The sequence below is a fragment of the Patiria miniata genome, unplaced genomic scaffold (genome assembly GCF_015706575.1).
Source record: "Patiria miniata isolate m_02_andy unplaced genomic scaffold, ASM1570657v1 HiC_scaffold_6, whole genome shotgun sequence".
Lineage (NCBI taxonomy): Eukaryota > Metazoa > Echinodermata > Asteroidea > Valvatida > Asterinidae > Patiria > Patiria miniata.
Window position 1 is genome coordinate 15,005,227 of NW_024037073.1, and position 24,450 is coordinate 15,029,676.

Below are 24,450 nucleotides of genomic sequence, written 5' to 3' on the forward strand. Positions count from 1 at the left end.
AGTTCTGCACAAACTATACCTTGTTCGGAAGCTTGTGATGAGGCCCACAAGCTGGCAAAAGGACAGGTCCTGAAACCCAGCAGTTGCGGAGAAAATTCAAGATTTAGCGCATCAATGCCAGTAGTACCCCTATGTGCAGTCAGTCTATACAGCAATACCTGCAAGCGCCCGCGACACGAACTTCGTATATCGCGGTCTAAAGGTACCTTTACCTGGGCAGTTCTGCACAAACTATACCTTGTTCGGAAGCTTGTGATGAGGCCCACAAGCTGGCAAAAGGACAGGTCCTGAAACCAGCAGTTGCGGAGAAAATTCAAGATTTAGCGCATCAATGCCAGTAGTACCCCTATGTGCAGTCAGTCTATACAGCAATACCTGCAAGCGCCCGCGACACGAACTTCGTATATCGCGGTCTAAAGGTACCTTACCTGGGCAGTTCTGCACAAACTATACCTTGTTCGGAAGCTTGTGATGAGGCCCACAAGCTGGCAAAAGGACAGGTCCTGAAACCCAGCAGTTGCGGAGAAAATTCAAGATTTAGCGCATCAATGCCAGTAGTACCCCTATGTGCAGTCAGTCTATACAGCAATACCTGCAAGCGCCCGCGACACGAACTTCGTATATCGCGGTCTAAAGGTACCTTTACCTGGGCAGTTCTGCACAAACTATACCTTGTTCGGAAGCTTGTGATGAGGCCCACAAGCTGGCAAAAGGACAGGTCCTGAAACCCAGCAGTTGCGGAGAAAATTCAAGATTTAGCGCATCAATGCCAGTAGTACCCCTATGTGCAGTCAGTCTATACAGCAATACCTGCAAGCGCCCGCGACACGAACTTCGTATATCGCGGTCTAAAGGTACCTTAACCTGGGCAGTTCTGCACAAACTATACCTTGTTCGGAAGCTTGTGATGAGGCCCACAAGCTGGCAAAAGGACAGGTCCTGAAACCCAGCAGTTGCGGAGAAAATTTAAGATTTAGCGCATCAATGCCAGTAGTACCCCTATGTGCAGTCAGTCTATACAGCAATGCCTGCAAGCGCCCGCGACACGAACTTCGTATATCGCGGTCTAAAGGTACCTTAACCTGGGCAGTTCTGCACAAACTATACCTTGTTCGGAAGCTTGTGATGAGGCCCACAAGCTGGCAAAAGGACAGGTCCTGAAACCCAGCAGTTGCGGAGAAAATTCAAGATTTAGCGCATCAATGCCAGTAGTACCCCTATGTGCAGTCAGTCTATACAGCAATGCCTGCAAGCGCCCGCGACACGAACTTCGTATATCGCGGTCTAAAGGTACCTTAACCTGGGCAGTTCTGCACAAACTATACCTTGTTCGGAAGCTTGTGATGAGGCCCACAAGCTGGCAAAAGGACAGGTCCTGAAACCCAGCAGTTGCGGAGAAAATTTAAGATTTAGCGCATCAATGCCAGTAGTACCCCTATGTGCAGTCAGTCTATACAGCAATACCTGCAAGCGCCCGCGACACGAACTTCGTATATCGCGGTCTAAAGGTACCTTTACCTGGGCAGTTCTGCACAAACTATACCTTGTTCGGAAGCTTGTGATGAGGCCCACAAGCTGGCAAAAGGACAGGTCCTGAAACCCAGCAGTTGCGGAGAAAATTCAAGATTTAGCGCATCAATGCCAGTAGTACCCCTATGTGCAGTCAGTCTATACAGCAATACCTGCAAGCGCCCGCGACACGAACTTCGTATATCGCGGTTAAAGGTACCTTTACCTGGGCAGTTCTGCACAAACTATACCTTGTTCGGAAGCTTGTGATGAGGCCCACAAGCTGGCAAAAGGACAGGTCCTGAAACCCAGCAGTTGCGGAGAAAATTCAAGATTTAGCGCATCAATGCCAGTAGTACCCCTATGTGCAGTCAGTCTATACAGCAATACCTGCAAGCGCCCGCGACACGAACTTCGTATATCGCGGTCTAAAGGTACCTTAACCTGGGCAGTTCTGCACAAACTATACCTTGTTCGGAAGCTTGTGATGAGGCCCACAAGCTGGCAAAAGGACAGGTCCTGAAACCCAGCAGTTGCGGAGAAAATTCAAGATTTAGCGCATCAATGCCAGTAGTACCCCTATGTGCAGTCAGTCTATACAGCAATACCTGCAAGCGCCCGCGACACGAACTTCGTATATCGCGGTCTAAAGGTACCTTTACCTGGGCAGTTCTGCACAAACTATACCTTGTTCGGAAGCTTGTGATGAGGCCCACAAGCTGGCAAAAGGACAGGTCCTGAAACCCAGCAGTTGCGGAGAAAATTCAAGATTTAGCGCATCAATGCCAGTAGTACCCCTATGTGCAGTCAGTCTATACAGCAATGCCTGCAAGCGCCCGCGACACGAACTTCGTATATCGCGGTCTAAAGGTACCTTAACCTGGGCAGTTCTGCACAAACTATACCTTGTTCGGAAGCTTGTGATGAGGCCCACAAGCTGGCAAAAGGACAGGTCCTGAAACCAGCAGTTGCGGAGAAAATTTAAGATTTAGCGCATCAATGCCAGTAGTACCCCTATGTGCAGTCAGTCTATACAGCAATACCTGCAAGCGCCCGCGACACGAACTTCGTATATCGCGGTCTAAAGGTACCTTTACCTGGGCAGTTCTGCACAAACTATACCTTGTTCGGAAGCTTGTGATGAGGCCCACAAGCTGGCAAAAGGACAGGTCCTGAAACCCAGCAGTTGCGGAGAAAATTTAAGATTTAGCGCATCAATGCCAGTAGTACCCCTATGTGCAGTCAGTCTATACAGCAATACCTGCAAGCGCCCGCGACACGAACTTCGTATATCGCGGTCTAAAGGTACCTTACCTGGGCAGTTCTGCACAAACTATACCTTGTTCGGAAGCTTGTGATGAGGCCCACAAGCTGGCAAAAGGACAGGTCCTGAAACCCAGCAGTTGCGGAGAAAATTAAGATTTAGCGCATCAATGCCAGTAGTACCCCTATGTGCAGTCAGTCTATACAGCAATGCCTGCAAGCGCCCGCGACACGAACTTCGTATATCGCGGTCTAAAGGTACCTTTACCTGGGCAGTTCTGCACAAACTATACCTTGTTCGGAAGCTTGTGATGAGGCCCACAAGCTGGCAAAAGGACAGGTCCTGAAACCCAGCAGTTGCGGAGAAAATTCAAGATTTAGCGCATCAATGCCAGTAGTACCCCTATGTGCAGTCAGTCTATACAGCAATACCTGCAAGCGCCCGCGACACGAACTTCGTATATCGCGGTCTAAAGGTACCTTTACCTGGGCAGTTCTGCACAAACTATACCTTGTTCGGAAGCTTGTGATGAGGCCCACAAGCTGGCAAAAGGACAGGTCCTGAAACCCAGCAGTTGCGGAGAAAATTCAAGATTTAGCGCATCAATGCCAGTAGTACCCCTATGTGCAGTCAGTCTATACAGCAATACCTGCAAGCGCCCGCGACACGAACTTCGTATATCGCGGTCTAAAGGTACCTTAACCTGGGCAGTTCTGCACAAACTATACCTTGTTCGGAAGCTTGTGATGAGGCCCACAAGCTGGCAAAAGGACAGGTCCTGAAACCCAGCAGTTGCGGAGAAAATTCAAGATTTAGCGCATCAATGCCAGTAGTACCCCTATGTGCAGTCAGTCTATACAGCAATACCTGCAAGCGCCCGCGACACGAACTTCGTATATCGCGGTCTAAAGGTACCTTTACCTGGGCAGTTCTGCACAAACTATACCTTGTTCGGAAGCTTGTGATGAGGCCCACAAGCTGGCAAAAGGACAGGTCCTGAAACCCAGCAGTTGCGGAGAAAATTCAAGATTTAGCGCATCAATGCCAGTAGTACCCCTATGTGCAGTCAGTCTATACAGCAATGCCTGCAAGCGCCCGCGACACGAACTTCGTATATCGCGGTCTAAAGGTACCTTAACCTGGGCAGTTCTGCACAAACTATACCTTGTTCGGAAGCTTGTGATGAGGCCCACAAGCTGGCAAAAGGACAGGTCCTGAAACCCAGCAGTTGCGGAGAAAATTCAAGATTTAGCGCATCAATGCCAGTAGTACCCCTATGTGCAGTCAGTCTATACAGCAATACCTGCAAGCGCCCGCGACACGAACTTCGTATATCGCGGTCTAAAGGTACCTTACCTGGGCAGTTCTGCACAAACTATACCTTGTTCGGAAGCTTGTGATGAGGCCCACAAGCTGGCAAAAGGACAGGTCCTGAAACCAGCAGTTGCGGAGAAAATTTAAGATTTAGCGCATCAATGCCAGTAGTACCCCTATGTGCAGTCAGTCTATACAGCAATACCTGCAAGCGCCCGCGACACGAACTTCGTATATCGCGGTCTAAAGGTACCTTACCTGGGCAGTTCTGCACAAACTATACCTTGTTCGGAAGCTTGTGATGAGGCCCACAAGCTGGCAAAAGGACAGGTCCTGAAACCCAGCAGTTGCGGAGAAAATTCAAGATTTAGCGCATCAATGCCAGTAGTACCCCTATGTGCAGTCAGTCTATACAGCAATACCTGCAAGCGCCCGCGACACGAACTTCGTATATCGCGGTTTAAAGGTACCTTTACCTGGGCAGTTCTGCACAAACTATACCTTGTTCGGAAGCTTGTGATGAGGCCCACAAGCTGGCAAAAGGACAGGTCCTGAAACCCAGCAGTTGCGGAGAAAATTCAAGATTTAGCGCATCAATGCCAGTAGTACCCCTATGTGCAGTCAGTCTATACAGCAATACCTGCAAGCGCCCGCGACACGAACTTCGTATATCGCGGTCTAAAGGTACCTTAACCTGGGCAGTTCTGCACAAACTATACCTTGTTCGGAAGCTTGTGATGAGGCCCACAAGCTGGCAAAAGGACAGGTCCTGAAACCCAGCAGTTGCGGAGAAAATTTAAGATTTAGCGCATCAATGCCAGTAGTACCCCTATGTGCAGTCAGTCTATACAGCAATGCCTGCAAGCGCCCGCGACACGAACTTCGTATATCGCGGTCTAAAGGTACCTTAACCTGGGCAGTTCTGCACAAACTATACCTTGTTCGGAAGCTTGTGATGAGGCCCACAAGCTGGCAAAAGGACAGGTCCTGAAACCCAGCAGTTGCGGAGAAAATTCAAGATTTAGCGCATCAATGCCAGTAGTACCCCTATGTGCAGTCAGTCTATACAGCAATGCCTGCAAGCGCCCGCGACACGAACTTCGTATATCGCGGTCTAAAGGTACCTTAACCTGGGCAGTTCTGCACAAACTATACCTTGTTCGGAAGCTTGTGATGAGGCCCACAAGCTGGCAAAAGGACAGGTCCTGAAACCCAGCAGTTGCGGAGAAAATTTAAGATTTAGCGCATCAATGCCAGTAGTACCCCTATGTGCAGTCAGTCTATACAGCAATGCCTGCAAGCGCCCGCGACACGAACTTCGTATATCGCGGTCTAAAGGTACCTTTACCTGGGCAGTTCTGCACAAACTATACCTTGTTCGGAAGCTTGTGATGAGGCCCACAAGCTGGCAAAAGGACAGGTCCTGAAACCCAGCAGTTGCGGAGAAAATTCAAGATTTAGCGCATCAATGCCAGTAGTACCCCTATGTGCAGTCAGTCTATACAGCAATGCCTGCAAGCGCCCGCGACACGAACTTCGTATATCGCGGTCTAAAGGTACCTTAACCTGGGCAGTTCTGCACTATACCTTGTTCGGAAGCTTGTGATGAGGCCCACAAGCTGGCAAAAGGACAGGTCCTGAAACCCAGCAGTTGCGGAGAAAATTCAAGATTTAGCGCATCAATGCCAGTAGTACCCCTATGTGCAGTCAGTCTATACAGCAATGCCTGCAAGCGCCCGCGACACGAACTTCGTATATCGCGGTCTAAAGGTACCTTAACCTGGGCAGTTCTGCACAAACTATACCTTGTTCGGAAGCTTGTGATGAGGCCCACAAGCTGGCAAAAGGACAGGTCCTGAAACCCAGCAGTTGCGGAGAAAATTTAAGATTTAGCGCATCAATGCCAGTAGTACCCCTATGTGCAGTCAGTCTATACAGCAATGCCTGCAAGCGCCCGCAATACGAACTTCGTAATTATACCTTGTTCGGAAGCTTGTGATGAGGCCCACAAGCTGGCAAAAGGACAGGTCCTGAAACCCAGCAGTTGCGGAGAAAATTCAAGATTTAGCGCATCAATGCCAGTAGTACCCCTATGTGCAGTCAGTCTATACAGCAATGCCTGCAAGCGCCCGCGATACGAACTTCGTAATTATACCTTGTTCGGAAGCTTGTGATGAGGCCCACAAGCTGGCAAAAGGACAGGTCCTGAAACCCAGCAGTTGCGGAGAAAATTCAAGATTTAGCGCATCAATGCCAGTAGTACCCCTATGTGCAGTCAGTCTATACAGCAATGCCTGCAAGCGCCCGCGACACGAACTTCGTATATCGCGGTCTAAAGGTACCTTAACCTGGGCAGTTCTGCACAAACTATACCTTGTTCGGAAGCTTGTGATGAGGCCCACAAGCTGGCAAAAGGACAGGTCCTGAAACCCAGCAGTTGCGGAGAAAATTTAAGATTTAGCGCATCAATGCCAGTAGTACCCTATGTGCAGTCAGTCTATACAGCAATGCCTGCAAGCGCCCGCGACACGAACTTCGTATATCGCGGTCTAAAGGTACCTTAACCTGGGCAGTTCTGCACAAACTATACCTTGTTCGGAAGCTTGTGATGAGGCCCACAAGCTGGCAAAAGGACAGGTCCTGAAACCCAGCAGTTGCGGAGAAAATTCAAGATTTAGCGCATCAATGCCAGTAGTACCCCTATGTGCAGTCAGTCTATACAGCAATGCCTGCAAGCGCCCGCGACACGAACTTCGTATATCGCGGTCTAAAGGTACCTTAACCTGGGCAGTTCTGCACAAACTATACCTTGTTCGGAAGCTTGTGATGAGGCCCACAAGCTGGCAAAAGGACAGGTCCTGAAACCCAGCAGTTGCGGAGAAAATTTAAGATTTAGCGCATCAATGCCAGTAGTACCCCTATGTGCAGTCAGTCTATACAGCAATGCCTGCAAGCGCCCGCGATACGAACTTCGTAATTATACCTTGTTCGGAAGCTTTTGATGAGGCCCACAAGCTGGCAAAAGGACAGGTCCTGAAACCCAGCAGTTGCGGAGAAAATTCAAGATTTAGCGCATCAATGCCAGTAGTACCCCTATGTGCAGTCAGTCTATACAGCAATGCCTGCAAGCGCCCGCGACACGAACTTCGTATATCGCGGTCTAAAGGTACCTTAACCTGGGCAGTTCTGCACAAACTATACCTTGTTCGGAAGCTTGTGATGAGGCCCACAAGCTGGCAAAAGGACAGGTCCTGAAACCCAGCAGTTGCGGAGAAAATTCAAGATTTAGCGCATCAATGCCAGTAGTACCCCTATGTGCAGTCAGTCTATACAGCAATGCCTGCAAGCGCCCGCGACACGAACTTCGTATATCGCGGTCTAAAGGTACCTTAACCTGGGCAGTTCTGCACAAACTATACCTTGTTCGGAAGCTTGTGATGAGGCCCACAAGCTGGCAAAAGGACAGGTCCTGAAACCCAGCAGTTGCGGAGAAAATTTAAGATTTAGCGCATCAATGCCAGTAGTACCCCTATGTGCAGTCAGTCTATACAGCAATACCTGCAAGCGCCCGCGACACGAACTTCGTATATCGCGGTCTAAAGGTACCTTTACCTGGGCAGTTCTGCACAAACTATACCTTGTTCGGAAGCTTGTGATGAGGCCCACAAGCTGGCAAAAGGACAGGTCCTGAAACCAAGCAGTTGCGGAGAAAATTTAAGATTTAGCGCATCAATGCCAGTAGTACCCCTATGTGCAGTCAGTCTATACAGCAATACCTGCAAGCGCCAGCGACACGAACTTCGTATATCGCGGTTTAAAGGTACCTTTACCTGGGCAGTTCTGCACAAACTATACCTTGTTCGGAAGCTTGTGATGAGGCCCACAAGCTGGCAAAAGGACAGGTCCTGAAACCCAGCAGTTGCGGAGAAAATTTAAGATTTAGCGCATCAATGCCAGTAGTACCCCTATGTGCAGTCAGTCTATACAGCAATGCCTGCAAGCGCCCGCGACACGAACTTCGTATATCGCGGTCTAAAGGTACCTTAACCTGGGCAGTTCTGCACAAACTATACCTTGTTCGGAAGCTTGTGATGAGGCCCACAAGCTGGCAAAAGGACAGGTCCTGAAACCCAGCAGTTGCGGAGAAAATTCAAGATTTAGCGCATCAATGCCAGTAGTACCCCTATGTGCAGTCAGTCTATACAGCAATGCCTGCAAGCGCCCGCGACACGAACTTCGTATATCGCGGTCTAAAGGTACCTTAACCTGGGCAGTTCTGCACAAACTATACCTTGTTCGGAAGCTTGTGATGAGGCCCACAAGCTGGCAAAAGGACAGGTCCTGAAACCCAGCAGTTGCGGAGAAAATTTAAGATTTAGCGCATCAATGCCAGTAGTACCCCTATGTGCAGTCAGTCTATACAGCAATACCTGCAAGCGCCCGCGACACGAACTTCGTATATCGCGGTTTAAAGGTACCTTTACCTGGGCAGTTCTGCACAAACTATACCTTGTTCGGAAGCTTGTGATGAGGCCCACAAGCTGGCAAAAGGACAGGTCCTGAAACCAGCAGTTGCGGAGAAAATTCAAGATTTAGCGCATCAATGCCAGTAGTACCCCTATGTGCAGTCAGTCTATACAGCAATACCTGCAAGCGCCCGCGACACGAACTTCGTATATCGCGGTCTAAAGGTACCTTTACCTGGGCAGTTCTGCACAAACTATACCTTGTTCGGAAGCTTGTGATGAGGCCCACAAGCTGGCAAAAGGACAGGTCCTGAAACCCAGCAGTTGCGGAGAAAATTTAAGATTTAGCGCATCAATGCCAGTAGTACCCCTATGTGCAGTCAGTCTATACAGCAATGCCTGCAAGCGCCCGCGACACGAACTTCGTATATCGCGGTCTAAAGGTACCTTTACCTGGGCAGTTCTGCACAAACTATACCTTGTTCGGAAGCTTGTGATGAGGCCCACAAGCTGGCAAAAGGACAGGTCCTGAAACTCAGCAGTTGCGGAGAAAATTCAAGATTTAGCGCATCAATGCCAGTAGTACCCCTATGTGCAGTCAGTCTATACAGCAATGCCTGCAAGCGCCCGCGACACGAACTTCGTATATCGCGGTCTAAAGGTACCTTAACCTGGGCAGTTCTGCACAAACTATACCTTGTTCGGAAGCTTGTGATGAGGCCCACAAGCTGGCAAAAGGACAGGTCCTGAAACCCAGCAGTTGCGGAGAAAATTCAAGATTTAGCGCATCAATGCCAGTAGTACCCCTATGTGCAGTCAGTCTATACAGCAATGCCTGCAAGCGCCCGCGATACGAACTTCGTAATTATACCTTGTTCGGAAGCTTTTGATGAGGCCCACAAGCTGGCAAAAGGACAGGTCCTGAAACGCAGCAGTTGCGGAGAAAATTCAAGATTTAGCGCATCAATGCCAGTAGTACCCCTATGTGCAGTCAGTCCATACAGCAATGCCTGCAAGCGCCCGCGATACGAACTTCGTAATTATACCTTGTTCGGAAGCTTTGTGATGAGGCCCACAAGCTGGCCAAAGGACAGGTCCTGAAACCAGCAGTTGCGGAGAAAATTCAAGATTTAGCGCATCAATGCCAGTAGTACCCCTATGTGCAGTCAGTCTATACAGCAAGCCTGCAAGCGCCCGCGACACGAACTTCGTATATTGCGGTCTAAAGGTACCTTAACCTGGGCAGTTCTGCACAAACTATACCTTGTTCGGAAGCTTGTGATGAGGCCCACAAGCTGGCAAAAGGACAGGTCCTGAAACCCAGCAGTTGCGGAGAAAATTTAAGATTTAGCGCATCAATGCCAGTAGTACCCCTATGTGCAGTCAGTCTATACAGCAATACCTGCAAGCGCCAGCGACACGAACTTCGTATATCGCGGTTTAAAGGTACCTTTACCTGGGCAGTTCTGCACAAACTATACCTTGTTCGGAAGCTTGTGATGAGGCCCACAAGCTGGCAAAAGGACAGGTCCTGAAACTCAGCAGTTGCGGAGAAAATTCAAGATTTAGCGCATCAATGCCAGTAGTACCCCTATGTGCAGTCAGTCTATACAGCAATACCTGCAAGCGCCCGCGACACGAACTTCGTATATCGCGGTCTAAAGGTACCTTAACCTGGGCAGTTCTGCACAAACTATACCTTGTTCGGAAGCTTGTGATGAGGCCCACAAGCTGGCAAAAGGACAGGTCCTGAAACCCAGCAGTTGCGGAGAAAATTTAAGATTTAGCGCATCAATGCCAGTAGTACCCCTATGTGCAGTCAGTCTATACAGCAATGCCTGCAAGCGCCCGCGACACGAACTTCGTATATCGCGGTCTAAAGGTACCTTAACCTGGGCAGTTCTGCACAAACTATACCTTGTTCGGAAGCTTGTGATGAGGCCCACAAGCTGGCAAAAGGACAGGTCCTGAAACCCAGCAGTTGCGGAGAAAATTCAAGATTTAGCGCATCAATGCCAGTAGTACCCCTATGTGCAGTCAGTCTATACAGCAATGCCTGCAAGCGCCCGCGACACGAACTTCGTATATCGCGGTCTAAAGGTACCTTAACCTGGGCAGTTCTGCACAAACTATACCTTGTTCGGAAGCTTGTGATGAGGCCCACAAGCTGGCAAAAGGACAGGTCCTGAAACCCAGCAGTTGCGGAGAAAATTTAAGATTTAGCGCATCAATGCCAGTAGTACACCTATGTGCAGTCAGTCTATACAGCAATACCTGCAAGCGCCCGCGACACGAACTTCGTATATCGCGGTCTAAAGGTACCTTTACCTGGGCAGTTCTGCACAAACTATACCTTGTTCGGAAGCTTGTGATGAGGCCCACAAGCTGGCAAAAGGACAGGTCCTGAAACTCAGCAGTTGCGGAGAAAATTCAAGATTTAGCGCATCAATGCCAGTAGTACCCCTATGTGCAGTCAGTCTATACAGCAATACCTGCAAGCGCCCGCGACACGAACTTCGTATATCGCGGTCTAAAGGTACCTTTACCTGGGCAGTTCTGCACAAACTATACCTTGTTCGGAAGCTTGTGATGAGGCCCACAAGCTGGCAAAAGGACAGGTCCTGAAACGCAGCAGTTGCGGAGAAAATTTAAGATTTAGCGCATCAATGCCAGTAGTACCCCTATGTGCAGTCAGTCTATACAGCAATGCCTGCAAGCGCCCGCGAAACGAACTTCGTAATTATACCTTGTTCGGAAGCTTGTGATGAGGCCCACAAGCTGGCAAAAGGACAGGTCCTGAAACCCAGCAGTTGCGGAGAAAATTCAAGATTTAGCGCATCAATGCCAGTAGTACCCCTATGTGCAGTCAGTCTATACAGCAATACCTGCAAGCGCCCGCGACACGAACTTCGTATATCGCGGTCTAAAGGTACCTTTACCTGGGCAGTTCTGCACAAACTATACCTTGTTCGGAAGCTTGTGATGAGGCCCACAAGCTGGCAAAAGGACAGGTCCTGAAACCCAGCAGTTGCGGAGAAAATTTAAGATTTAGCGCATCAATGCCAGTAGTACCCCTATGTGCAGTCAGTCTATACAGCAATGCCTGCAAGCGCCCGCGATACGAACTTCGTAATTATACCTTGTTCGGAAGCTTTGATGAGGCCCACAAGCTGGCAAAAGGACAGGTCCTGAAACCCAGCAGTTGCGGAGAAAATTCAAGATTTAGCGCATCAATGCCAGTAGTACCCCTATGTGCAGTCAGTCTATACAGCAAAGCCTGCAAGCGCCCGCGACACGAACTTCGTATATCGCGGTCTAAAGGTACCTTAACCTGGGCAGTTCTGCACAAACTATACCTTGTTCGGAAGCTTGTGATGAGGCCCACAAGCTGGCAAAAGGACAGGTCCTGAAACCCAGCAGTTGCGGAGAAAATTTAAGATTTAGCGCATCAATGCCAGTAGTACCCTATGTGCAGTCAGTCTATACAGCAATACCTGCAAGCGCCCGCGACACGAACTTCGTATATCGCGGTCTAAAGGTACCTTAACCTGGGCAGTTCTGCACAAACTATACCTTGTTCGGAAGCTTGTGATGAGGCCCACAAGCTGGCAAAAGGACAGGTCCTGAAACCCAGCAGTTGCGGAGAAAATTTAAGATTTAGCGCATCAATGCCAGTAGTACCCTATGTGCAGTCAGTCTATACAGCAATGCCTGCAAGCGCCCGCGACACGAACTTCGTATATCGCGGTCTAAAGGTACCTTAACCTGGGCAGTTCTGCACAAACTATACCTTGTTCGGAAGCTTGTGATGAGGCCCACAAGCTGGCAAAAGGACAGGTCCTGAAACCCAGCAGTTGCGGAGAAAATTCAAGATTTAGCGCATCAATGCCAGTAGTACCCCTATGTGCAGTCAGTCTATACAGCAATGCCTGCAAGCGCCCGCGACACGAACTTCGTATATCGCGGTCTAAAGGTACCTTAACCTGGGCAGTTCTGCACAAACTATACCTTGTTCGGAAGCTTGTGATGAGGCCCACAAGCTGGCAAAAGGACAGGTCCTGAAACCCAGCAGTTGCGGAGAAAATTTAAGATTTAGCGCATCAATGCCAGTAGTACCCCTATGTGCAGTCAGTCTATACAGCAATGCCTGCAAGCGCCCGCGATACGAACTTCGTAATTATACCTTGTTCGGAAGCTTTTGATGAGGCCCACAAGCTGGCAAAAGGACAGGTCCTGAAACCCAGCAGTTGCGGAGAAAATTCAAGATTTAGCGCATCAATGCCAGTAGTACCCCTATGTGCAGTCAGTCTATACAGCAAAGCCTGCAAGCGCCCGCGACACGAACTTCGTATATCGCGGTCTAAAGGTACCTTAACCTGGGCAGTTCTGCACAAACTATACCTTGTTCGGAAGCTTGTGATGAGGCCCACAAGCTGGCAAAAGGACAGGTCCTGAAACCCAGCAGTTGCGGAGAAAATTCAAGATTTAGCGCATCAATGCCAGTAGTACCCTATGTGCAGTCAGTCTATACAGCAATGCCTGCAAGCGCCCGCGACACGAACTTCGTATATCGCGGTCTAAAGGTACCTTAACCTGGGCAGTTCTGCACAAACTATACCTTGTTCGGAAGCTTGTGATGAGGCCCACAAGCTGGCAAAAGGACAGGTCCTGAAACCCAGCAGTTGCGGAGAAAATTTAAGATTTAGCGCATCAATGCCAGTAGTACCCCTATGTGCAGTCAGTCTATACAGCAATACCTGCAAGCGCCCGCGACACGAACTTCGTATATCGCGGTCTAAAGGTACCTTTACCTGGGCAGTTCTGCACAAACTATACCTTGTTCGGAAGCTTGTGATGAGGCCCACAAGCTGGCAAAAGGACAGGTCCTGAAACCAAGCAGTTGCGGAGAAAATTTAAGATTTAGCGCATCAATGCCAGTAGTACCCCTATGTGCAGTCAGTCTATACAGCAATACCTGCAAGCGCCCGCGACACGAACTTCGTATATCGCGGTTTAAAGGTACCTTTACCTGGGCAGTTCTGCACAAACTATACCTTGTTCGGAAGCTTGTGATGAGGCCCACAAGCTGGCAAAAGGACAGGTCCTGAAACCCAGCAGTTGCGGAGAAAATTTAAGATTTAGCGCATCAATGCCAGTAGTACACCTATGTGCAGTCAGTCTATACAGCAATGCCTGCAAGCGCCCGCGACACGAACTTCGTATATCGCGGTCTAAAGGTACCTTAACCTGGGCAGTTCTGCACAAACTATACCTTGTTCGGAAGCTTGTGATGAGGCCCACAAGCTGGCAAAAGGACAGGTCCTGAAACCCAGCAGTTGCGGAGAAAATTCAAGATTTAGCGCATCAATGCCAGTAGTACCCCTATGTGCAGTCAGTCTATACAGCAATGCCTGCAAGCGCCCGCGACACGAACTTCGTATATCGCGGTCTAAAGGTACCTTAACCTGGGCAGTTCTGCACAAACTATACCTTGTTCGGAAGCTTGTGATGAGGCCCACAAGCTGGCAAAAGGACAGGTCCTGAAACCCAGCAGTTGCGGAGAAAATTTAAGATTTAGCGCATCAATGCCAGTAGTACCCCTATGTGCAGTCAGTCTATACAGCAATACCTGCAAGCGCCCGCGACACGAACTTCGTATATCGCGGTTTAAAGGTACCTTTACCTGGGCAGTTCTGCACAAACTATACCTTGTTCGGAAGCTTGTGATGAGGCCCACAAGCTGGCAAAAGGACAGGTCCTGAAACTCAGCAGTTGCGGAGAAAATTCAAGATTTAGCGCATCAATGCCAGTAGTACCCCTATGTGCAGTCAGTCTATACAGCAATACCTGCAAGCGCCCGCGACACGAACTTCGTATATCGCGGTCTAAAGGTACCTTTACCTGGGCAGTTCTGCACAAACTATACCTTGTTCGGAAGCTTGTGATGAGGCCCACAAGCTGGCAAAAGGACAGGTCCTGAAACCCAGCAGTTGCGGAGAAAATTTAAGATTTAGCGCATCAATGCCAGTAGTACCCCTATGTGCAGTCAGTCTATACAGCAATGCCTGCAAGCGCCCGCGACACGAACTTCGTATATCGCGGTCTAAAGGTACCTTTACCTGGGCAGTTCTGCACAAACTATACCTTGTTCGGAAGCTTGTGATGAGGCCCACAAGCTGGCAAAAGGACAGGTCCTGAAACTCAGCAGTTGCGGAGAAAATAAAAGTTTAGCGCATCAATGCCAGTAGTACCCCTATGTGCAGTCAGTCTATACAGCAATGCCTGCAAGCGCCCGCGACACGAACTTCGTATATCGCGGTCTAAAGGTACCTTAACCTGGGCAGTTCTGCACAAACTATACCTTGTTCGGAAGCTTGTGATGAGGCCCACAAGCTGGCAAAAGGACAGGTCCTGAAACCCAGCAGTTGCGGAGAAAATTCAAGATTTAGCGCATCAATGCCAGTAGTACCCCTATGTGCAGTCAGTCTATACAGCAATGCCTGCAAGCGCCCGCGATACGAACTTCGTAATTATACCTTGTTCGGAAGCTTTTGATGAGGCCCACAAGCTGGCAAAAGGACAGGTCCTGAAACGCAGCAGTTGCGGAGAAAATTCAAGATTTAGCGCATCAATGCCAGTAGTACCCCTATGTGCAGTCAGTCTATACAGCAATGCCTGCAAGCGCCCGCGATACGAACTTCGTAATTATACCTTGTTCGGAAGCTTTTGATGAGGCCCACAAGCTGGCCAAAGGACAGGTCCTGAAACCCAGCAGTTGCGGAGAAAATTCAAGATTTAGCGCATCAATGCCAGTAGTACCCCTATGTGCAGTCAGTCTATACAGCAAAGCCTGCAAGCGCCCGCGACACGAACTTCGTATATTGCGGTCTAAAGGTACCTTAACCTGGGCAGTTCTGCACAAACTATACCTTGTTCGGAAGCTTGTGATGAGGCCCACAAGCTGGCAAAAGGACAGGTCCTGAAACCCAGCAGTTGCGGAGAAAATTTAAGATTTAGCGCATCAATGCCAGTAGTACCCCTATGTGCAGTCAGTCTATACAGCAATACCTGCAAGCGCCAGCGACACGAACTTCGTATATCGCGGTTAAAGGTACCTTTACCTGGGCAGTTCTGCACAAACTATACCTTGTTCGGAAGCTTGTGATGAGGCCCACAAGCTGGCAAAAGGACAGGTCCTGAAACTCAGCAGTTGCGGAGAAAATTCAAGATTTAGCGCATCAATGCCAGTAGTACCCCTATGTGCAGTCAGTCTATACAGCAATACCTGCAAGCGCCCGCGACACGAACTTCGTATATCGCGGTCTAAAGGTACCTTAACCTGGGCAGTTCTGCACAAACTATACCTTGTTCGGAAGCTTGTGATGAGGCCCACAAGCTGGCAAAAGGACAGGTCCTGAAACCCAGCAGTTGCGGAGAAAATTTAAGATTTAGCGCATCAATGCCAGTAGTACACCTATGTGCAGTCAGTCTATACAGCAATGCCTGCAAGCGCCCGCGACACGAACTTCGATATCGCGGTCTAAAGGTAACTTAACCTGGGCAGTTCTGCACAAACTATACCTTGTTCGGAAGCTTGTGATGAGGCCCACAAGCTGGCAAAAGGACAGGTCCTGAATCCAGCAGTTGCGGAGAAAATTCAAGATTTAGCGCATCAATGCCAGTAGTACCCCTATGTGCAGTCAGTCTATACAGCAATGCCTGCAAGCGCCCGCGACACGAACTTCGTATATCGCGGTCTAAAGGTACCTTAACCTGGGCAGTTCTGCACAAACTATACCTTGTTCGGAAGCTTGTGATGAGGCCCACAAGCTGGCAAAAGGACAGGTCCTGAAACCCAGCAGTTGCGGAGAAAATTTAAGATTTAGCGCATCAATGCCAGTAGTACACCTATGTGCAGTCAGTCTATACAGCAATACCTGCAAGCGCCAGCGACACGAACTTCGTATATCGCGGTTTAAAGGTACCTTTACCTGGGCAGTTCTGCACAAACTATACCTTGTTCGGAAGCTTGTGATGAGGCCCACAAGCTGGCAAAAGGACAGGTCCTGAAACTCAGCAGTTGCGGAGAAAATTCAAGATTTAGCGCATCAATGCCAGTAGTACCCCTATGTGCAGTCAGTCTATACAGCAATACCTGCAAGCGCCCGCGACACGAACTTCGTATATCGCGGTCTAAAGGTACCTTACCTGGGCAGTTCTGCACAAACTATACCTTGTTCGGAAGCTTGTGATGAGGCCCACAAGCTGGCAAAAGGACAGGTCCTGAAACGCAGCAGTTGCGGAGAAAATTTAAGATTTAGCGCATCAATGCCAGTAGTACCCCTATGTGCAGTCAGTCTATACAGCAATGCCTGCAAGCGCCCGCGATACGAACTTCGTAACTATACCTTGTTCGGAAGCTTTGATGAGGCCCACAAGCTGGCAAAAGGACAGGTCCTGAAACCCAGCAGTTGCGGAGAAAATTCAAGATTTAGCGCATCAATGCCAGTAGTACCCCTATGTGCAGTCAGTCTATACAGCAAAGCCTGCAAGCGCCCGCGACACGAACTTCGTATATCGCGGTCTAAAGGTACCTTAACCTGGGCAGTTCTGCACAAACTATACCTTGTTCGGAAGCTTGTGATGAGGCCCACAAGCTGGCAAAAGGACAGGTCCTGAAACCCAGCAGTTGCGGAGAAAATTTAAGATTTAGCGCATCAATGCCAGTAGTACCCTATGTGCAGTCAGTCTATACAGCAATACCTGCAAGCGCCCGCGACACGAACTTCGTATATCGCGGATTAAAGGTACCTTACCTGGGCAGTTCTGCACAAACTATACCTTGTTCGGAAGCTTGTGATGAGGCCCACAAGCTGGCAAAAGGACAGGTCCTGAAACTCAGCAGTTGCGGAGAAAATTCAAGATTTAGCGCATCAATGCCAGTAGTACCCCTATGTGCAGTCAGTCTATACAGCAATACCTGCAAGCGCCCGCGACACGAACTTCGTATATCGCGGTTAAAGGTACCTTTACCTGGGCAGTTCTGCACAAACTATACCTTGTTCGGAAGCTTGTGATGAGGCCCACAAGCTGGCAAAAGGACAGGTCCTGAAACCCAGCAGTTGCGGAGAAAATTTAAGATTTAGCGCATCAATGCCAGTAGTACCCCTATGTGCAGTCAGTCTATACAGCAATGCCTGCAAGCGCCCGCGACACGAACTTCGTATATCGCGGTCTAAAGGTACCTTAACCTGGGCAGTTCTGCACAAACTATACCTTGTTCGGAAGCTTGTGATGAGGCCCACAAGCTGGCAAAAGGACAGGTCCTGAAACCCAGCAGTTGCGGAGAAAATTTAAGATTTAGCGCATCAATGCCAGTAGTACCCCTATGTGCAGTCAGTCTATACAGCAATACCTGCAAGCGCCCGCGACACGAACTTCGTATATCGCGGTTTAAAGGTACCTTTACCTGGGCAGTTCTGCACAAACTATACCTTGTTCGGAAGCTTGTGATGAGGCCCACAAGCTGGCAAAAGGACAGGTCCTGAAACCCAGCAGTTGCGGAGAAAATTCAAGATTTAGCGCATCAATGCCAGTAGTACCCCTATGTGCAGTCAGTCTATACAGCAATACCTGCAAGCGCCCGCGACACGAACTTCGTATATCGCGGTCTAAAGGTACCTTAACCTGGGCAGTTCTGCACAAACTATACCTTGTTCGGAAGCTTGTGATGAGGCCCACAAGCTGGCAAAAGGACAGGTCCTGAAACGCAGCAGTTGCGGAGAAAATTCAAGATTTAGCGCATCAATGCCAGTAGTACCCCTATGTGCAGTCAGTCTATACAGCAATACCTGCAAGCGCCCGCGACACGAACTTCGTATATCGCGGTCTAAAGGTACCTTTACCTGGGCAGTTCTGCACAAACTATACCTTGTTCGGAAGCTTGTGATGAGGCCCACAAGCTGGCAAAAGGACAGGTCCTGAAACCCAGCAGTTGCGGAGAAAATTCAAGATTTAGCGCATCAATGCCAGTAGTACCCCTATGTGCAGTCAGTCTATACAGCAAGCCTGCAAGCGCCCGCGACACGAACTTCGTATATCGCGGTCTAAAGGTACCTTAACCTGGGCAGTTCTGCACAAACTATACCTTGTTCGGAAGCTTGTGATGAGGCCCACAAGCTGGCAAAAGGACAGGTCCTGAAACCAGCAGTTGCGGAGAAAATTTAAGATTTAGCGCATCAATGCCAGTAGTACCCTATGTGCAGTCAGTCTATACAGCAATACCTGCAAGCGCCAGCGACACGAACTTCGTATATCGCGGTTAAAGGTACCTTTACCTGGGCAGTTCTGCACAAACTATACCTTGTTCGGAAGCTTGTGATGAGGCCCACAAGCTGGCAAAAGGACAGGTCCTGAAACTCAGCAGTTGCGGAGAAAATTCAAGATTTAGCGCATCAATGCCAGTAGTACCCCTATGTGCAGTCAGTCTATACAGCAATACCTGCAAGCGCCCGCGACACGAACTTCGTATATCGCGGTTTAAAGGTACCTTTACCTGGGCAGTTCTGCACAAACTATACCTTGTTCGGAAGCTTGTGATGAGGCCCACAAGCTGGCAAAAGGACAGGTCCTGAAACCCAGCAGTTGCGGAGAAAATTTAAGATTTAGCGCATCAATGCCAGTAGTACCCCTATGTGCAGTCAGTCTATACAGCAATGCCTGCAAGCGCCCGCGACACGAACTTCGTATATCGCGGTCTAAAGGTACCTTAACCTGGGCAGTTCTGCACAAACTATACCTTGTTCGGAAGCTTGTGATGAGGCCCACAAGCTGGCAAAAGGACAGGTCCTGAAACCAGCAGTTGCGGAGAAAATTTAAGATTTAGCGCATCAATGCCAGTAGTACCCCTATGTGCAGTCAGTCTATACAGCAATACCTGCAAGCGCCCGCGACACGAACTTCGTATATCGCGGTTTAAAGGTACCTTTACCTGGGCAGTTCTGCACAAACTATACCTTGTTCGGAAGCTTGTGATGAGGCCCACAAGCTGGCAAAAGGACAGGTCCTGAAACGCAGCAGTTGCGGAGAAAATTCAAGATTTAGCGCATCAATGCCAGTAGTACCCCTATGTGCAGTCAGTCTATACAGCAATGCCTGCAAGCGCCCGCGATACGAACTTCGTAATTATACCTTGTTCGGAAGCTGTGATGAGGCCCACAAGCTGGCAAAAGGACAGGTCCTGAAACCAGCAGTTGCGGAGAAAATTCAAGATTTAGCGCATCAATGCCAGTAGTACCCCTATGTGCAGTCAGTCTATACAGCAAAGCCTGCAAGCGCCCGCGACACGAACTTCGTATATTGCGGTCTAAAGGTACCTTAACCTGGGCAGTTCTGCACAAACTATACCTTGTTCGGAAGCTTGTGATGAGGCCCACAAGCTGGCAAAAGGACAGGTCCTGAAACCCAGCAGTTGCGGAGAAAATTTAAGATTTAGCGCATCAATGCCAGTAGTACTATGTGCAGTCAGTCTATACAGCAATACCTGCAAGCAGCGACACGAACTTCGTATATCGCGGTCTAAAGGTACCTTACCTGGGCAGTTCTGCACAAACTATACCTTGTTCGGAAGCTTGTGATGAGGCCCACAAGCTGGCAAAAGGACAGGTCCTGAAACTCAGCAGTTGCGGAGAAAATTCAAGATTTAGCGCATCAATGCCAGTAGTACCCCTATGTGCAGTCAGTCTATACAGCAATACCTGCAAGCGCCCGCGACACGAACTTCGTATATCGCGGTTAAAGGTACCTTTACCTGGGCAGTTCTGCACAAACTATACCTTGTTCGGAAGCTTGTGATGAGGCCCACAAGCTGGCAAAAGGACAGGTCCTGAAACCCAGCAGTTGCGGAGAAAATTTAAGATTTAGCGCATCAATGCCAGTAGTACCCTATGTGCAGTCAGTCTATACAGCAATACCTGCAAGCGCCCGCGACACGAACTTCGTATATCGCGGTTAAAGGTACCTTTACCTGGGCAGTTCTGCACAAACTATACCTTGTTCGGAAGCTTGTGATGAGGCCCACAAGCTGGCAAAAGGACAGGTCCTGAAACCCAGCAGTTGCGGAGAAAATTCAAGATTTAGCGCATCAATGCCAGTAGTACCCCTATGTGCAGTCAGTCTATACAGCAATACCTGCAAGCGCCCGCGACACGAACTTCGTATATCGCGGTCTAAAGGTACCTTTACCTGGGCAGTTCTGCACAAACTATACCTTGTTCGGAAGCTTGTGATGAGGCCCACAAGCTGGCAAAAGGACAGGTCCTGAAACCCAGCAGTTGCGGAGAAAATTTAAGATTTAGCGCATCAATGCCAGTAGTACCCCTATGTGCAGTCAGTCTATACAGCAATGCCTGCAAGCGCCCGCGATACGAAACTTCGTAATTATACCTTGTTCGGAAGCTTGTGATGAGGCCCACAAGCTGGCAAAAGGACAGGTCCTGAAACCCAGCAGTTGCGGAGAAAATTCAAGATTTAGCGCATCAATGCCAGTAGTACCCCTATGTGCAGTCAGTCTATACAGCAAACCTGCAAGCGCCCGCGACACGAACTTCGTATATCGCGGTCTAAAGGTACCTTAACCTGGGCAGTTCTGCACAAACTATACCTTGTTCGGAAGCTTGTGATGAGGCCCACAAGCTGGCAAAAGGACAGGTCCTGAAACCCAGCAGTTGCGGAGAAAATTTAAGATTTAGCGCATCAATGCCAGTAGTACCCTATGTGCAGTCAGTCTATACAGCAATACCTGCAAGCGCCCGCGACACGAACTTCGTATATCGCGGTTAAAGGTACCTTTACCTGGGCAGTTCTGCACAAACTATACCTTGTTCGGAAGCTTGTGATGAGGCCCACAAGCTGGCAAAAGGACAGGTCCTGAAACCCAGCAGTTGCGGAGAAAATTCAAGATTTAGCGCATCAATGCCAGTAGTACCCCTATGTGCAGTCAGTCTATACAGCAATACCTGCAAGCGCCCGCGACACGAACTTCGTATATCGCGGTCTAAAGGTACCTTTACCTGGGCAGTTCTGCACAAACTATACCTTGTTCGGAAGCTTGTGATGAGGCCCACAAGCTGGCAAAAGGACAGGTCCTGAAACCCAGCAGTTGCGGAGAAAATTTAAGATTTAGCGCATCAATGCCAGTAGTACCCTATGTGCAGTCAGTCTATACAGCAATACCTGCAAGCGCCCGCGACACGAACTTCGTATATCGCGGTTTAAAGGTACCTTTACCTGGGCAGTTCTGCACAAACTATACCTTGTTCGGAAGCTTGTGATGAGGCCCACAAGCTGGCAAAAGGACAGGTCCTGAAACCAGCAGTTGCGGAGAAAATTCAAGATTTAGCGCATCAATGCCAGTAGTACCCCTATGTGCAGTCAGTCTATACAGCAATACCTGCAAGCGCCGCGACACGAACTTCGTATATCGCGGTCTAAAGGTACCTTAACCTGGGCAGTTCTGCACAAACTATACCTTGTTCGGAAGCTTGTGATGAGGCCCACAAGCTGGCAAAAGGACAGGTCCTGAAACCCAGCAGTTGCGGAGAAAATTCAAGATTTAGCGCATCAATGCCAGTAGTACCCCTATGTGCAGTCAGTCTATACAGCAATACCTGCAAGCGCCCGCGACACGAACTTCGTATATCGCGGTCTAAAGGTACCTTACCTGGGCAGTTCTGCACAAACTATACCTTGTTCGGAAGCTTGTGATGAGGCCCACAAGCTGGCAAAAGGACAGGTCCTGAAACCAGCAGTTGCGGAGAAAATTAAGATTTAGCGCATCAATGCCAGTAGTACCCCTATGTGCAGTCAGTCTATACAGCAAACCTGCAAGCGCCCGCGACACGAACTTCGTATATCGCGGTCTAAAGGTACCTTAACCTGGGCAGTTCTGCACAAACTATACCTTGTTCGGAAGCTTGTGATGAGGCCCACAAGCTGGCAAAAGGACAGGTCCTGAAACCCAGCAGTTGCGGAGAAAATTTAAGATTTAGCGCATCAATGCCAGTAGTACCCTATGTGCAGTCAGTCTATACAGCAATACCTGCAAGCCCCGCGACACGAACTTCGTATATCGCGGTTAAAGGTACCTTTACCTGGGCAGTTCTGCACAAACTATACCTTGTTCGGAAGCTTGTGATGAGGCCCACAAGCTGGCAAAAGGACAGGTCCTGAAACCCAGCAGTTGCGGAGAAAATTAAGATTTAGCGCATCAATGCCAGTAGTACCCCTATGTGCAGTCAGTCTATACAGCAATACCTGCAAGCGCCCGCGACACGAACTTCGTATATCGCGGTTTAAAGGTACCTTTACCTGGGCAGTTCTGCACAAACTATACCTTGTTCGGAAGCTTGTGATGAGGCCCACAAGCTGGCAAAAGGACAGGTCCTGAAACCCAGCAGTTGCGGAGAAAATTTAAGATTTAGCGCATCAATGCCAGTAGTACCCTATGTGCAGTCAGTCTATACAGCAATGCCTGCAAGCGCCCGCGACACGAACTTCGTATATCGCGGTCTAAAGGTACCTTAACCTGGGCAGTTCTGCACAAACTATACCTTGTTCGGAAGCTTGTGATGAGGCCCACAAGCTGGCAAAAGGACAGGTCCTGAAACCCAGCAGTTGCGGAGAAAATTAAGATTTAGCGCATCAATGCCAGTAGTACCCCTATGTGCAGTCAGTCTATACAGCAATACCTGCAAGCGCCCGCGACACGAACTTCGTATATCGCGGTCTAAAGGTACCTTTACCTGGGCAGTTCTGCACAAACTATACCTTGTTCGGAAGCTTGTGATGAGGCCCACAAGCTGGCAAAAGGACAGGTCCTGAAACGCAGCAGTTGCGGAGAAAATTCAAGATTTAGCGCATCAATGCCAGTAGTAACCCTATGTGCAGTCAGTCTATACAGCAATACCTGCAAGCGCCCGCGACACGAACTTCGTATATCGCGGTCTAAAGGTACCTTAACCTGGGCAGTTCTGCACAAACTATACCTTGTTCGGAAGCTTGTGATGAGGCCCACAAGCTGGCAAAAGGACAGGTCCTGAAACCAGCAGTTGCGGAGAAAATTCAAGATTTAGCGCATCAATGCCAGTAGTACCCTATGTGCAGTCAGTCTATACAGCAATACCTGCAAGCGCCCGCGACACGAACTTCGTATATCGCGGTCTAAAGGTACCTTTACCTGGGCAGTTCTGCACAAACTATACCTTGTTCGGAAGCTTGTGATGAGGCCCACAAGCTGGCAAAAGGACAGGTCCTGAAACCAGCAGTTGCGGAGAAAATTTAAGATTTAGCGCATCAATGCCAGTAGTACCCCTATGTGCAGTCAGTCTATACAGCAATGCCTGCAAGCGCCCGCGACACGAACTTCGTATATCGCGGTCTAAAGGTACCTTAACCTGGGCAGTTCTGCACAAACTATACCTTGTTCGGAAGCTTGTGATGAGGCCCACAAGCTGGCAAAAGGACAGGTCCTGAAACCCAGCAGTTGCGGAGAAAATTTAAGATTTAGCGCATCAATGCCAGTAGTACCCTATGTGCAGTCAGTCTATACAGCAATACCTGCAAGCGCCCGCGACACGAACTTCGTATATCGCGGTTAAAGGTACCTTTACCTGGGCAGTTCTGCACAAACTATACCTTGTTCGGAAGCTTGTGATGAGGCCCACAAGCTGGCAAAAGGACAGGTCCTGAAACTCAGCAGTTGCGGAGAAAATTCAAGATTTAGCGCATCAATGCCAGTAGTACCCCTATGTGCAGTCAGTCTATACAGCAATACCTGCAAGCGCCCGCGACACGAACTTCGTATATCGCGGTTAAAGGTACCTTTACCTGGGCAGTTCT